Genomic DNA, 12,676 nt, shown 5'->3' on the forward strand with positions numbered 1-12,676 from the left:
CCGAGATATATGCAATCTCTCCTGGATGGCTGCATCTTTCTTTTCCAAAGAAACACATATATGTATATATTTATCTTTTTGATTGATATGTGGGATTGATGCATACCTCTAAAACCTTCGATCTCTCTGTACGTACAGTAGCTACTCCTGTCTATAAATAGAGTCTGATTATCGCTGCAGTCAGGCGAAAAGACAATAACACACATGTGCTTGATACGCTGTCATCTTCCTGTACATATTGTTCTTCCATCTGGAGTTTCTGATAAGATAGAGAGCTAGCAGGGCACACGTACACACTCAGTTCTGCCTCTCTGTATTTACAGCTTTACTTGAACACGTTTAAAGCCTGGTCACATTGTGCGTGCATGTTTTAAAGACCCGATGCAGGCCCTTTGATAAAAATGTCTTTATTCCACTTGTAATTTTTCATATTGTTCTATTTATTTTGTAAATATAGTTCCTTAAATTATTCCAAACTATCTCTCCTGGGTTATGAATTAGAGTACAGTTTTCTATATATGGGTTGAGCACACTTTGTTATTTTAATTTTGATGATTTACATGCTCTAGCTTTAATTGAAGGAGGATGTCAGAAGATCGTGTTGATACTAGCGATACCTAGTCTTGTTTTGAGTATCAATACCAAAGAAAATGGATCCATGTTCCATCAAATTCTGGGCACATGAGCAGTCTTCTCTTCGGTACGCTACGGTTCTCTACTGTTGTTGTGAGAGCATGTGTCCTAATATATGTAATGGATACTGTACAGCAAGTAGGTCATTGTTGTGAATAAACCCAGAAAGGGTGATGCAAGACCCCTGTCATACCCTGAAGGGGTTTATTTTACAACAGTGACCCAATAGCTGTACATTATCCCGCTTATTATACGGCTACTTACTAAAGAATCAATGATTTGACACAAAAATGGTCCGGCAGAGTCTGACAAGTCTAATACAGTACTACTACAATTTATTTTATAAATACTCATTTATTTTAAGCTAAAATATTGTGTTGAAGTTGTTTATGACCAGATGTCCCCAATGGGATTGCTATCCCGTCTCGTTGTGTCAGTATAACCCGGCCTCTACATTCTTATTTACACTTGCTGTATCCAGCTACTGTTTGCAGCTGCAGTGGCCCAATTTCCCGGCAGAAATCATAAAAGTTTCATCTCATCTCATTGGCGCTGCAAACAGATGGACCATCCTCTACCATGGGGGAACCAGTTTATCACACCACCAGTGTGTTTCCCCCTTCTCAGTGTGCATTCTGTTGCTGAAGAGGATATACTTTTCAGTATCTGTCTCAAACTGACATCTCACTCATCCTGGTCATGTTTTTGGTAATTTTCACTGATCATGATGGATTTTTTTAAGGCTTTAAGATTATTTTTGGGCTTTTGCTTTCATTAGATAGTGACAATTATAGCGATGAAAGGGGGAAAGAGAGAGGATGATGTGCAACAAAGAGCCGAGGATTCGAACCCCCGGGCTGCTGCGGTAAGGACTCAGCCTTGCTACATGCTCTACCAGGTGAGCTACCAGGGCACCTCGATCATGACGCATTTCTGACAGAAAATGTAGGTTTTAGTTGTGCATTATTTGGACATAAAAGCTTTACTACATTTGAAAAAAAATGTCCAACTTAAGGGTTATTAATAAATCAAATGTTCTATGTTTTGCTACTGTTTATTGCTCTTAACAATGACACTTGGAACACACATCCCATCCCATCAAAAATTAGTTTCGACAGGAAATAGTTAAGGGGCAAACGGGCAGGGCAGCTAGAGTTTATAGCCTTATGAGACAATCTCACCGACCGAAACTCAGCGGTCTCAAGAGAGCTTGGGAGGCCATGTTGAAAACAGTCGAGCCAAAACCAAGCACCGCCCAGTGAGCAAACTTTCTCATTTAACAGCTAAACAGTACATACAAGATGTTTCTGAAAACATTTGAGGAGAGAAATAGGCATTACAGTAACAGAATATTGATTTATATTTGATCAGCGCTGCCTATTTTGACGGTTTAATCAGAATTGATGAGCAGTGATTGACAGCTGCCTTAGAGACTCCTCGGCTCTGATTGGTTGTTTCTGTCTGGCGTGGTGAAATTTTGCTAATACCATTAGAAGCACTAAAAGGAGTCAGAGGAACCTGGTTTTCTTCACAGATTATCTGTCTCTTGCACTACTGTCAGGAAATACAGTTTGAGCAAATATGATAAAAAAGTTATTTTTATGAAGGTTACCTACTGCATATTACATATAGGGGCTATTGGACTCCCTGTAAGAGGGAAGACTAAAGCTACAGGAATCATATATATGCTGGAGATGTGATAGGAGCAGAGGCACAGTCATGCACATCTTTTATGAATGCCAAGTACTTGGAACAGAGTTGCTACAGACTTTAATAGGTATAATAACAGAGGGGGTGGGATTATCGGCTCAGCGGAATCTATGGTGAAGGTTGGCCCACAGGTTGTAGGATTGTGCTCAGGCACTAAAAAACAAAAAAAATATCATCCCTTTTAATGAATGGTTGGGAAAAAATGACCAACATAGCCAATTATGAACAATTTATTTTTAAATTGAACAACAGACAGGAGGTATTTCTGAAATACATGAATGCAAAATTTAATGGCTAACTAGGTTGAAGCTGGCAATGTTATCACATGAAATATATTATTGTCATGATTTGTGAGAAATGCCCTGTAGGTCATGCTATTATCATTATGATAAGTGTCTGAAAGCAGTGTGATAAATGATGCCGCGATGGCGGCGGTAGATGGGACAGATGTTGCTACTAGTATAATGTGAGTGATAGAAATGGGATTCTTGCCGGGTATGTTACTTATATCACGACATATGAATGATGAACTACATAAGGATCTTATTTTCCCAATAAGCTGTTATTATATGAAGGATGGTAATACATATTTAGATGTGAAGGGTAGTAATGCAATGTGGTGTTTGCCCTATATGTCATCACTATTGGATATGTAAATAGCAGCTATATGTTTAGTGTAGAGTGATAACTATACTTAAAGCAGCAGTAGGCAGTATATTTTTGGCATCATTGGGCAAAAATCACATAATAACCTTTCAGCATATTGCAATTCAAGTGTTCTGAGAGATAACTAGACTTCTTTACCTCATCATGGCTCTGTTTTCAGGCTTTAGAAAATGTAGCCCGTGATGGGAGACTTTGGCCAATCACAGATCATTTCCGAGAGAGAGAGCGTTTCTATTGGCTGTGCTCCGGTCATGTGACCAGAACTTGGCGTTCCTTCTACAGATTTCACAATGGCGGCCGCTTCACAAACTTTCTCATTTAACAGCTAGACCGTACACTACAAGATGATTCTGAAAACATTTGAGGAGAGAAATAGGCATTAACGTAACATAATATTGATTCATAGCCTAGTTTGACCGTTTGGTCGGAGTTTGCGAGTGATTGACAGCCGGCTCTCATAGACAGCAGCTGGACAGCAGATCTCAGGTCTGCTCTTACTGCTTGTTTTTCCTCCGGTCTGTGACATCTTGCAGATGCCGTTAGGAGCACCGGAGGACACAGAGGCACATGGTTTTTTTCAGGTTACCTGATTCATGTACTGCTGTCACGATATAGCAACCGTTTTATAAAAATATATATCTTCTTTTAATCATATTTGCTCCAATTTCGCCTACTTCAGCTTTAACCAAACCTATCTTTAATGCCCTGGTCATGCAGTTGTTTTGTGTCTTAGGTAATAGAAAAGTAACAGTTGAACTGACTTTTTCGAAGCCAACCAGAACTAATGCATAAAAGGAGCATAGTGGATATCTCCCGTTACTTTCTTTTTATCCCGGACGCTAAAATAGAACGAGTGCAACATTTAACTGGAAAACAGCTTGAACACAGCTTGTGGTGGCTGGTAAAGTGACAACAAGTCACATTCAAAACATTGTGCCATCTGAAATAAAGTTAATATCATGATGTAAACTACTGCAATAACGGTAACTCTTTGTCATTTGCATCATGGTGTTGTAGCACCATCCTCATCACAGAGTACCACCCCCCCACTGTTGAGCAGATATACAATGTGAGTCTGTTATTGTGAGTCTGGTTTTGAAATTCCTTTGGGCACTGATCTTTCCTCTAAAAATAAATGCACAAGCCAGACAGTTTTGAAAGCATAATTAAGTGCAGGTGTCTGGCAAATTACTCATTGATTGAAAGTCTTACTAACACCTCTAATACAAACTTGAATTTACATTTAACATTTTGCTATTAGTGGAAGACAGTGTGGTGGAGGCACTCCTGGCTCCCGCTGGGATTTTTGCCCCGGTCCCTTCTGACATTTCTCTTCAGTTTTTGTGCATGCCGGTGTGCCATAGGGAGTTGTTAAGTCTGTCGCTGTAGACACAGTACTGAGGGAGGCTATTTATTTTCAGAAGTTCATTAAATGTCTTCTTGTTGTTTGTGGGGAATTAGCACAGTATGCCATAGTAGCAGGTTTAGACATTAAGAGAAAAGATAACACTTTATAATAACCATCATTTATAAATGGTAAATTGATAGTCAATTAAACTCAGTTAATAGTTATTTTACTGTTCACAAATAAGAAATGGCAATTAGTAATATTTACTAATTATTAGTGATGCTATAATTTGATATTGTATCATTAGTTTGTGTAATATGAAATATTTAGTTTATAAATTGTATAGTTGCTGGTAAAAGATGACATCAGTAAAGTATTTGTTAACAGTTTATTGCTGCACACATTATAACATTTAATATTAAATATTCGGTAATGACTACTAAATGATTTGTAAACCTTTAACAACCTTTTTACAAACCATTAACAAAGTGTGACAAATATCTGGTCCATCTATCTATGTAAAGTTTATAGATGTTTTACAAATAATTTCTTAAAGGTTTACATAATAAGTTCGTAATCATTAAATACTTAAAAAATAATGCAGAAATCATTGTAAACATCCAGGAATTTTGCAATTAATTTTTTTGAAAATTGTACATTTGTGGCTCAGATATTATATAACATTTATACAGTATGTGGCTGTGTTGTCTGACATATTTGTAGATACACTGTTACTGCTTTGGCATTTGCTGGTGTTTTTTTTTTATTATTTTAGGTTGACATTAAAGGTCACATATTATGCTCATTTCCAGGTTCATAGATGTATTTTAATGTTGCACTAGAACATGTTTACATGCTGCAATGTTCAAAAAACCCTTTATTCTTCTCATACTGCAGCCTGAGTCTGCCTGCCTCAGAGCCTAATTCAGCCTCTGTCTGAAAACCACTGATTCACAGCCTGTCTCCTCCCACTCTGCTCTGATTGGTCAGCGTTTTCTGTCAATCAAACGTCCTCAACAACAACAGCGTCACCCTCCGTCACCCTCCCCCTCCCTCCCGGAGAAGCTCTCTCGAGAGAGACGAGTGGAGCGATAGCAGCTAGAATAGAGCTTATAAACCACTTTAAAGTTTATAAACCAGAAACTTCACCCAGCGCACGTTACCGGAGGAATCTGATCAGAAATCGGCGACACATGATCTGCGGTCCAGATTCCAGGTTTTCCTGACGGTTTCTCTCAGGTAAATAATACTATTTATAGCTCTGTTAGTTAACTCAGTGTTTACCTCATGCATCAACTCTGTAAACCGTAAACATACACTCTGTTTTACGTCTGTCTTTACAGATCCATCTGTGAGAAATGACCGACAGAATCATCCCAGAGGAGAGCAGACAGCTGAGAGCAGATGGGAGATACAGAGCTAACCCGTTAGCATGTAGCTACATGCTAACGGGTTAGCTACATGCTACCGCTATGAGACGGTGTGTAAACACAGCGACCATCAGGGTGGAAAATAGAAGATGTGAAACAGTAGTCAGTTCATTATTTCTGCTAAAAGATAAATGTATGGAAGATCAGAGTAATGGTATATTATTTACAGTAGTAGCTGTCTCTGTGTTACCATGACTACAGACCACCGGAGCTTAGCTTACCATAGTTTACCAGAGCTGAAGACTTTCTCCTGTACCATGTTAACATAACTAACTAACAGGTGAGATGATTACAAATGCTGTGAATAATTAATATTGTCATCTGTCAACTCAAATAAAGTTTGACTGTGAAACAGAAATGTGTTGTGTTGCTTACAAGTCACTATTTACTACCTGTACTCTGCTACATGCATGACATCAAATATATATAATATATAAATATCATCTGTTTAAACAGTGTAATTACATAAAGCCTTTGTGAAAGAACATGTTATATTTAGATGATGGGAGTACATGAAGCCTGTTCTGCTGGTTCTTGCAGACTTTGCTCAAGTTAGGTTGAGGAGGAGAGACAGTGACGCGCTGTGGGGCGGGGTCAGCTACTGAAGGTTCTCTCTGGTTCGACCAGGAAACCCTTACATGGCTTGCATTTCTCTAATGACGTCAGAAGAGAAGGAAAAAAAGCGATTTTTTTTTCTGCACCCATTTCCGGACAAACGGAGGAGGAGAAAAAGAGAGAGGATGGTCTTTTATGATACTATGGTGGCCTGTAGACACACTGGGGACAGATATTGATGTTTAAAAGACATGGAAAAGTGCATTTTGCATAATAGGTGACCTTTAAAATTAAATTTACGTCAACTGAGGTTATTAAGGAAATGTCTAGATTGCACAAAGATACAACTATTTTTGACTATCTTCTCTGAAAGCAATTTTGGTGTTTTATTTATTTGCCCTTGTTGATAACATAAGACTGAAATGGAAGTAGCTGCTCCTGCCTGCATTGCTCACAGCTTGAAGTAGCACCAAACAATCTGTTAATACATGATGGGACTAAAATAAACTGTGACTGCCGCCTAAACTTGAGATGAGTTTGGGATGTTTAGGCGTTGATAGTGCTCTTCACATGTGTAATTAGGTATAGTTATGAAGCTCTGCTGGTGTGTCGCAGAGAACACTCTCTCCGTTAGTGTCTCATGATTTAAAAATTTGTAGAGAGTGAATTCTGTTCTGGCAGGACACTTAGATTCACAGTTAGTCTTTTGCAGCTGCGCCTCTCCAATTAGATCACACATTTTTATCCCAAAAAAAAAAAAAAAGAACTGTTTGTCTGCTCCACATAACCAACTAGGAAGAACCAAAAAAAAGACAAAAATATCTTCACAGTATGTCAAAGGCAGACATCAGGCCCAATTCAAGTTTGAGTCATCTTACACAGCAGAGACTGCATGAATGCACCCATGATCTTACTGCTTCTGCTGTATCCCTAAATGCATCTGTCTTTGGCGGTACTGTCAGTTCCTCAGTATCTCCTTTTGTCTTTGATCTGGAAATGGTTTACAATTTCAATTTACCTGCTGTCCCGTTTTTTTTGCAGGAGGTGTTAACAGCTGCTTAAAACACTCAGCAAAGCTGCTTTTATTGATGGTGGCACAGGTGCATCGCAGTCATTGGGTAGAAGGGAGTCATTTTACGAGCAATAAAAGAGTTGAAAGAATGGGTACCTCTGACAGTCTGACAAAAGCAATATTTGTCTCATCAAAACAGCTGCACCCCGGTCGACCCGATGCGTTTAATGTCGGAACGGTGAAGCTGTGGTTCAAAATGTCTTTTTAAAAATTCAAAATAGTTTAGCAAAAAGGATTAAAAATGTAAAACTCAGAGTGAAAGCTGAGGACACTTCAGGTCATTCCGGGTGATTTAGGACTTTAAGGACATATAAAGTGGAGTCATCATCATACAATTAAACACCTCACATGATTTTAAAGGCTGATTCTGATATCTTTCGCCACACTCGCAATGGGATGTCAAAGTTGGTCTATCACTTTGGTCCTGACTGAAATAGCTGAACAAATATGGGATGGATTGCCATAACATTAGGCACAGATATTCATGGACCCAAGAGGATGAATCCTAATTATTTTGATGATCCCCTGACTCTTCTTCCAGCTACATCATTAGGTCAAATATTTAAATTGTTCAGTTTATGACCAAATATCTGCAAAACTAACTTTCCTGTCAGCCTCAGCTGTACTTTGTTTTTAGTACCAATTAGAAAATCCTGGCATGCTGAAATTCTAAACTTAGACGGTGAACAAAACATTACACCTGCAAAAAACGTTCATACTTTGATTACTGAGCAGGCTGTTCTCATACACCGTTCGTAGCTATACCTACAAAAAGTAATGCACTGCAATTTATGTATATCTCACAAATTTGTATGCAATCCACATAATTTTGAACAAGCAAGTATAAAAAGCGACAAATGCTGCGTCGGGAGGAGGTTGGGGTGGATAGTTGGGTCAAAAAACACCAGACTTTAACCCTGGGTGTTCTTAACCAGAAGTCAGCGTTGGTTGTTTGTCACGCATCTTCCGTACCTAAACCACCAAAGTTACAACACTTCCTTTGCTATTTTAACCCAAACCACAATCTTTTCCTGAACCTAACTAAGTAGTTTTGTTGCCTAAACCTAACCGAGTTAAACTTTTCCTAAACCTAACTAAGTAGTTTTGTTGGACATTCGTAGGAAAACGCATCAAAAACTGAGGAATAACCTTTCGTAAGCTATCATACAAACCGTTGTATGAGGATACATTGAACTGGAATAGCTACTGATAGCTACCAGGTAAAACAAGATAAAACAAGAAGAAAACAATCCTTTTCCTGTTTTGATTGCTCAATTGTTGATGGAATTGCATAGTGAAAGACAGAATTGCATAGTGAAAGAGAGGCTTATAGGGTACCAATCTAAATGGTGTCTATAGCTATTATATTGTGCAATCAACATTTACTTCATAATGATAAGTTAAGCTTAACTTACAGAATTGAAGGTGAAAGTGGCCCTTATTTTAATACATCTATAATAATACATATCTACATGGCTTATATTTGATTAAACTTAAAATGACTGTGTTGTCCGTCTTGTGACTTGTTTATACAGCTAGTAATGAGAGGAAAGGCATGTTGGACTAATGGGACGCAGACTATATTGACTGGAAGTGACCACCACTTAGCACTACAGCTGCTCACTCCTGAGTGTGTGATGAGCGATGCTGCTTTTCACCACCACTACGACCAACAATCAGCCTGTTCTTGCTTTGGTTTCACTCACTCTGCAGCCTTGGCAGGTTTCATAGTGCTTGCTGCTTATTTATTTATGTATTCCTACTATGCTCATCTCCTACAGTACAGGCGACTATTTAGGAGCTGAACTACCTGGCTTAATTGATTACTTTTTTATGCAGTAAATGCTCATCAGTGACCTCTATCTGATTATTGATTTATCCCACGTGTGACCACCCCTCCCCAGTATTTCCCCCTTGACATGCTCACAAGTGAGAGTTAGTGGGTGCATGCTAAATTCTTATTTGGTGTGTATAGGAGATGATGTCGTTGAGAAGATCTCATTGGAATTCATGGCTGTTCTGTTGGTTTGTTTATAGTGAAGTCCACGCCTCGGGCTGTAGCTACTTTGCTGACGGCGAAGCAAAAGTGATTACACAGAGTGCAGATATCAAATACTTTTTGATCCATACCTTGACCAAAGGCTCTTGACCTTGAGAAGAAAAGAAAATCTGCTGAATGGATGGTTATTAATCAATCAAAGCCCAGAGTTCGAGAGGTCTTTCTAATTTGTGTTATTGTTTGATATTAAATAAACATGACAAAAAAGGCTCAATGCCAGAATCGCCTGGAAACTTCATTCAAAATGCTGACTGCTGGATGATAACTTTGGAAGTCTGATAAATGTTTTGTTATAAGTTATATATCAATGTAACAACAACTGGTAACACTGTTTAGATCACGTTCAGTCCCAGTACTGTAACTCTACCACATATAAGGAAGTTAATTGTGTTCTTTCTGGCATGGTACAAGCTTTACTGTTGCCTGAGGCGGAAGTTTAAACTTAAATGGCTATCCTTACGTAATTGGTGTTAGTGGGGCAACATTAATTGGAATATTTAAATCATAAATACATTACATAAATGCTCTCCTGAGGGGAAACACCCTTAGAGGGTCCTTTGACATGTGGACTAACTAATTATGATTACACAAAGCTGCACTGTAGCAACAACCCCTGGAATTGCGTCACGTTAGCTGTGGCAGTATGAGGCACTCTGATAATGCCTGGCTGTCTGGTTACAGTACACATTTGTATTATTTGGCAATGCAATTAGGTAAGTTTCGCAGTTACGTCAGTAGTTTTGTTCCTTTACCTTCTAAAAGATTGCTGCACATCTGTATTGTTAGTATTGGCTGGGTAATTTCATCAAAAACATTGATGGAACAAATTGCAACTTCAAACACGTTCTCACTCCCAATTCGTCAAATAGGGCAACTTAGTCAATGGTCCTCCGCCTCAAACTATGATGCTCTAGATACCCCCTCTAGCGTCGGTGGAAACAACTTAGTTAGGTTTAGGCAACATAACTACTTAGGAAAATATTGTGTTTTAGGTTAATATAAGTATGTTTGTCACGCAACTACGTACGCTACAGTACGTAACCTACATAAATATACTGCATTACATAACATTACATAACTTAAAATAGGTCAACATTGACTTTTGGTTTCACATGAGACACGAACACCTCTGTCCTGGGTGAAAGTCCTGTGTGTGTTTGACCCATCCATCGCCCCCGACTGCTACCCAGAGTGCAATTTGTCGCTCTTTATGCTATATAACCTGACTTCCTCCTTTACTCCCGCCATAACTACGGCCACGGGCTGTAACTTCAGTTTCTGACGTTCAATAATGTGATCTTTCCTTTATATTACATGTTTTTGTTGACTGACAGTGTTTTTTAAGAGTATTGTCTGATAAATTGTATGTTAATAGCAGCCAGTTGTGAACATCATATTGATAGAGAGACGAAGGCTCCAATCCAAAACACATCATTGTTAAAAGTTCCACATTCACTTTTGATTGAGTATTCCATCGAGTCAGAATGTGAGATGTCGAAAGAGTTTGAACAACAACATTTGTAGTCAGTTTGAAAGAGTTTCCCATTTTGTAGTCATTTTCTATTTGGGCTTGATATTGATTGGTATCCTAAACAACCGGTCTAACCCCTCCAATCAGCCAGATACGCAGTAATTGCTTTGTCATTTCTCTCCAGAATGTTTACACTCAGCAGGTTTCCTTCATTTCAATCAGGAGCTACTGGCACGGTAATGCCTGCAAATCAGGGTCCACCATTTTGATTGCATCCCTCATAACATCTGATTCGAAAATACGGTTGAAAAGCAATATGAAACACATTATTCACCATTTGACATCATTTTAGATGAATGGCTTCAAGAAAAAGTTAATACGAAACATGATAAAAGAACAAAATGACACATTTAGATGGCAATGTCTTCCTTAAAAGCCTGGGTGCTTGTCTGATGTGAGTCCAAATGAGTTTCTTCTTCTTCTCTGCCCGTTTGTGACACTATTAGAATTAAATCTGCATTTATCTGATGTGTTTCTTCTTGTTCAACTTCTGCTTTTTTTGTCAAAATGGGTGAAAAGTAAGTCTGACCTCTTGCATTTTTTTCATTCTTAAATTACATCTCCCCACACGGACAAAGATGGTAAGAGTCACCATAGGCTATATCGCTTTGCAGTCTGCACATGTAATCGTAACTTCCTCATAAACTTACTGCTTCAAGTACCCGATGAGGAGTTTTATGGCTCTGTATTTCTGTGCCCCTAGCATTCCACAGGCCCAGTCGAAAAGGTTTGAGCACAAACTGCTCAGTTAATGAGTCACACCTCATTCAACTGGCCGACTCAAGGTTATTTGACTAATTATGTGCAGGTAGGGATAGTTATGCAAATACAACTGTGTGAATGGTGGCGTCTCTCAGAGCTACAGAAAAGGTCGTTGTTCCTTGTCCTCGCCTTACGATTCACCATGCAGAAGGCGGTCCAAGGCGAAGGCGGTTGAATTATGGTGGCGCAGCGGCACAAAGTCACGTATTTGACAGTTCTCACATCTTGTTCCAAATGCAAAGGTCAGTGTCAGTCTGTGTGGGAAGATGAAAGCCAAAGGACAATCACGCTGCTGATTTATGAGTGGTATCTTTCAACAGGATCCCATTCATACATTCGAGATATCAATATATTGTGATTCACTTTGTATGATAAATACAATACAAGCACTTTTAAGCCTCCTCATTTTCCCAAGGTCTGTACAGTATTGGATATGTTGTCTGTTTGCAAACTGCAAGTATCGAGAGCTGTGTTGGGTGAGGTGAAAAATGTGTTACTTCATAGTGAAACTTTTCAACAACAACCATCCTGTTTTAGTCCTGTAATATTCTTGCACATGTTGAATGTTGCACATCTACATTTGCGCATTTACTACCTCAATTATTTTGTATTAAATATCAAAACATTGTAACTTGCACACTTTGCTATAGTATGTTATTGCACACTTGCTAATGTATATAGTGGGTTATTCTTTGATTAAAATTTAGATTTTTATGATAGTTGTAGTAGTCGGGTAAAGTTATAGCGTATTCCAATATTCTTTATATTTTGTATTCTTTGGATATATTTCTCTAGTGTTGACATGTACATTTTATGTACTGTTGCTGTGCATTGCCTGGATAACCTGCTGCTGTAATACACTGATTTCCCAATTTGGGATCAATAAAGTACATCTATCTATCTATCTATC

At 38.6% G+C, this 12,676-nt stretch overlaps 1 protein-coding gene and 1 long non-coding RNA gene across 3 annotated transcripts in view; both read left to right on the forward strand.

Moving 5' to 3' along the window:
- The window catches only part of lingo1a (leucine rich repeat and Ig domain containing 1a), a 150,304-nt gene that overhangs the window by 14,918 nt on the left and 122,710 nt on the right, over nt 1–12,676 (forward strand). The window lies entirely within an intron of this gene.
- On the forward strand, nt 5,555–6,145 carry LOC141767123 (uncharacterized). Its single transcript, XR_012593782.1, has 2 exons — nt 5,555–5,596; nt 5,701–6,145. It is a non-coding gene; the product is annotated as an uncharacterized LOC141767123 (long non-coding RNA).

Source organism: Sebastes fasciatus, chromosome 4 (assembly GCF_043250625.1).
Source record: "Sebastes fasciatus isolate fSebFas1 chromosome 4, fSebFas1.pri, whole genome shotgun sequence".
NCBI lineage: Eukaryota > Metazoa > Chordata > Actinopteri > Perciformes > Sebastidae > Sebastes > Sebastes fasciatus.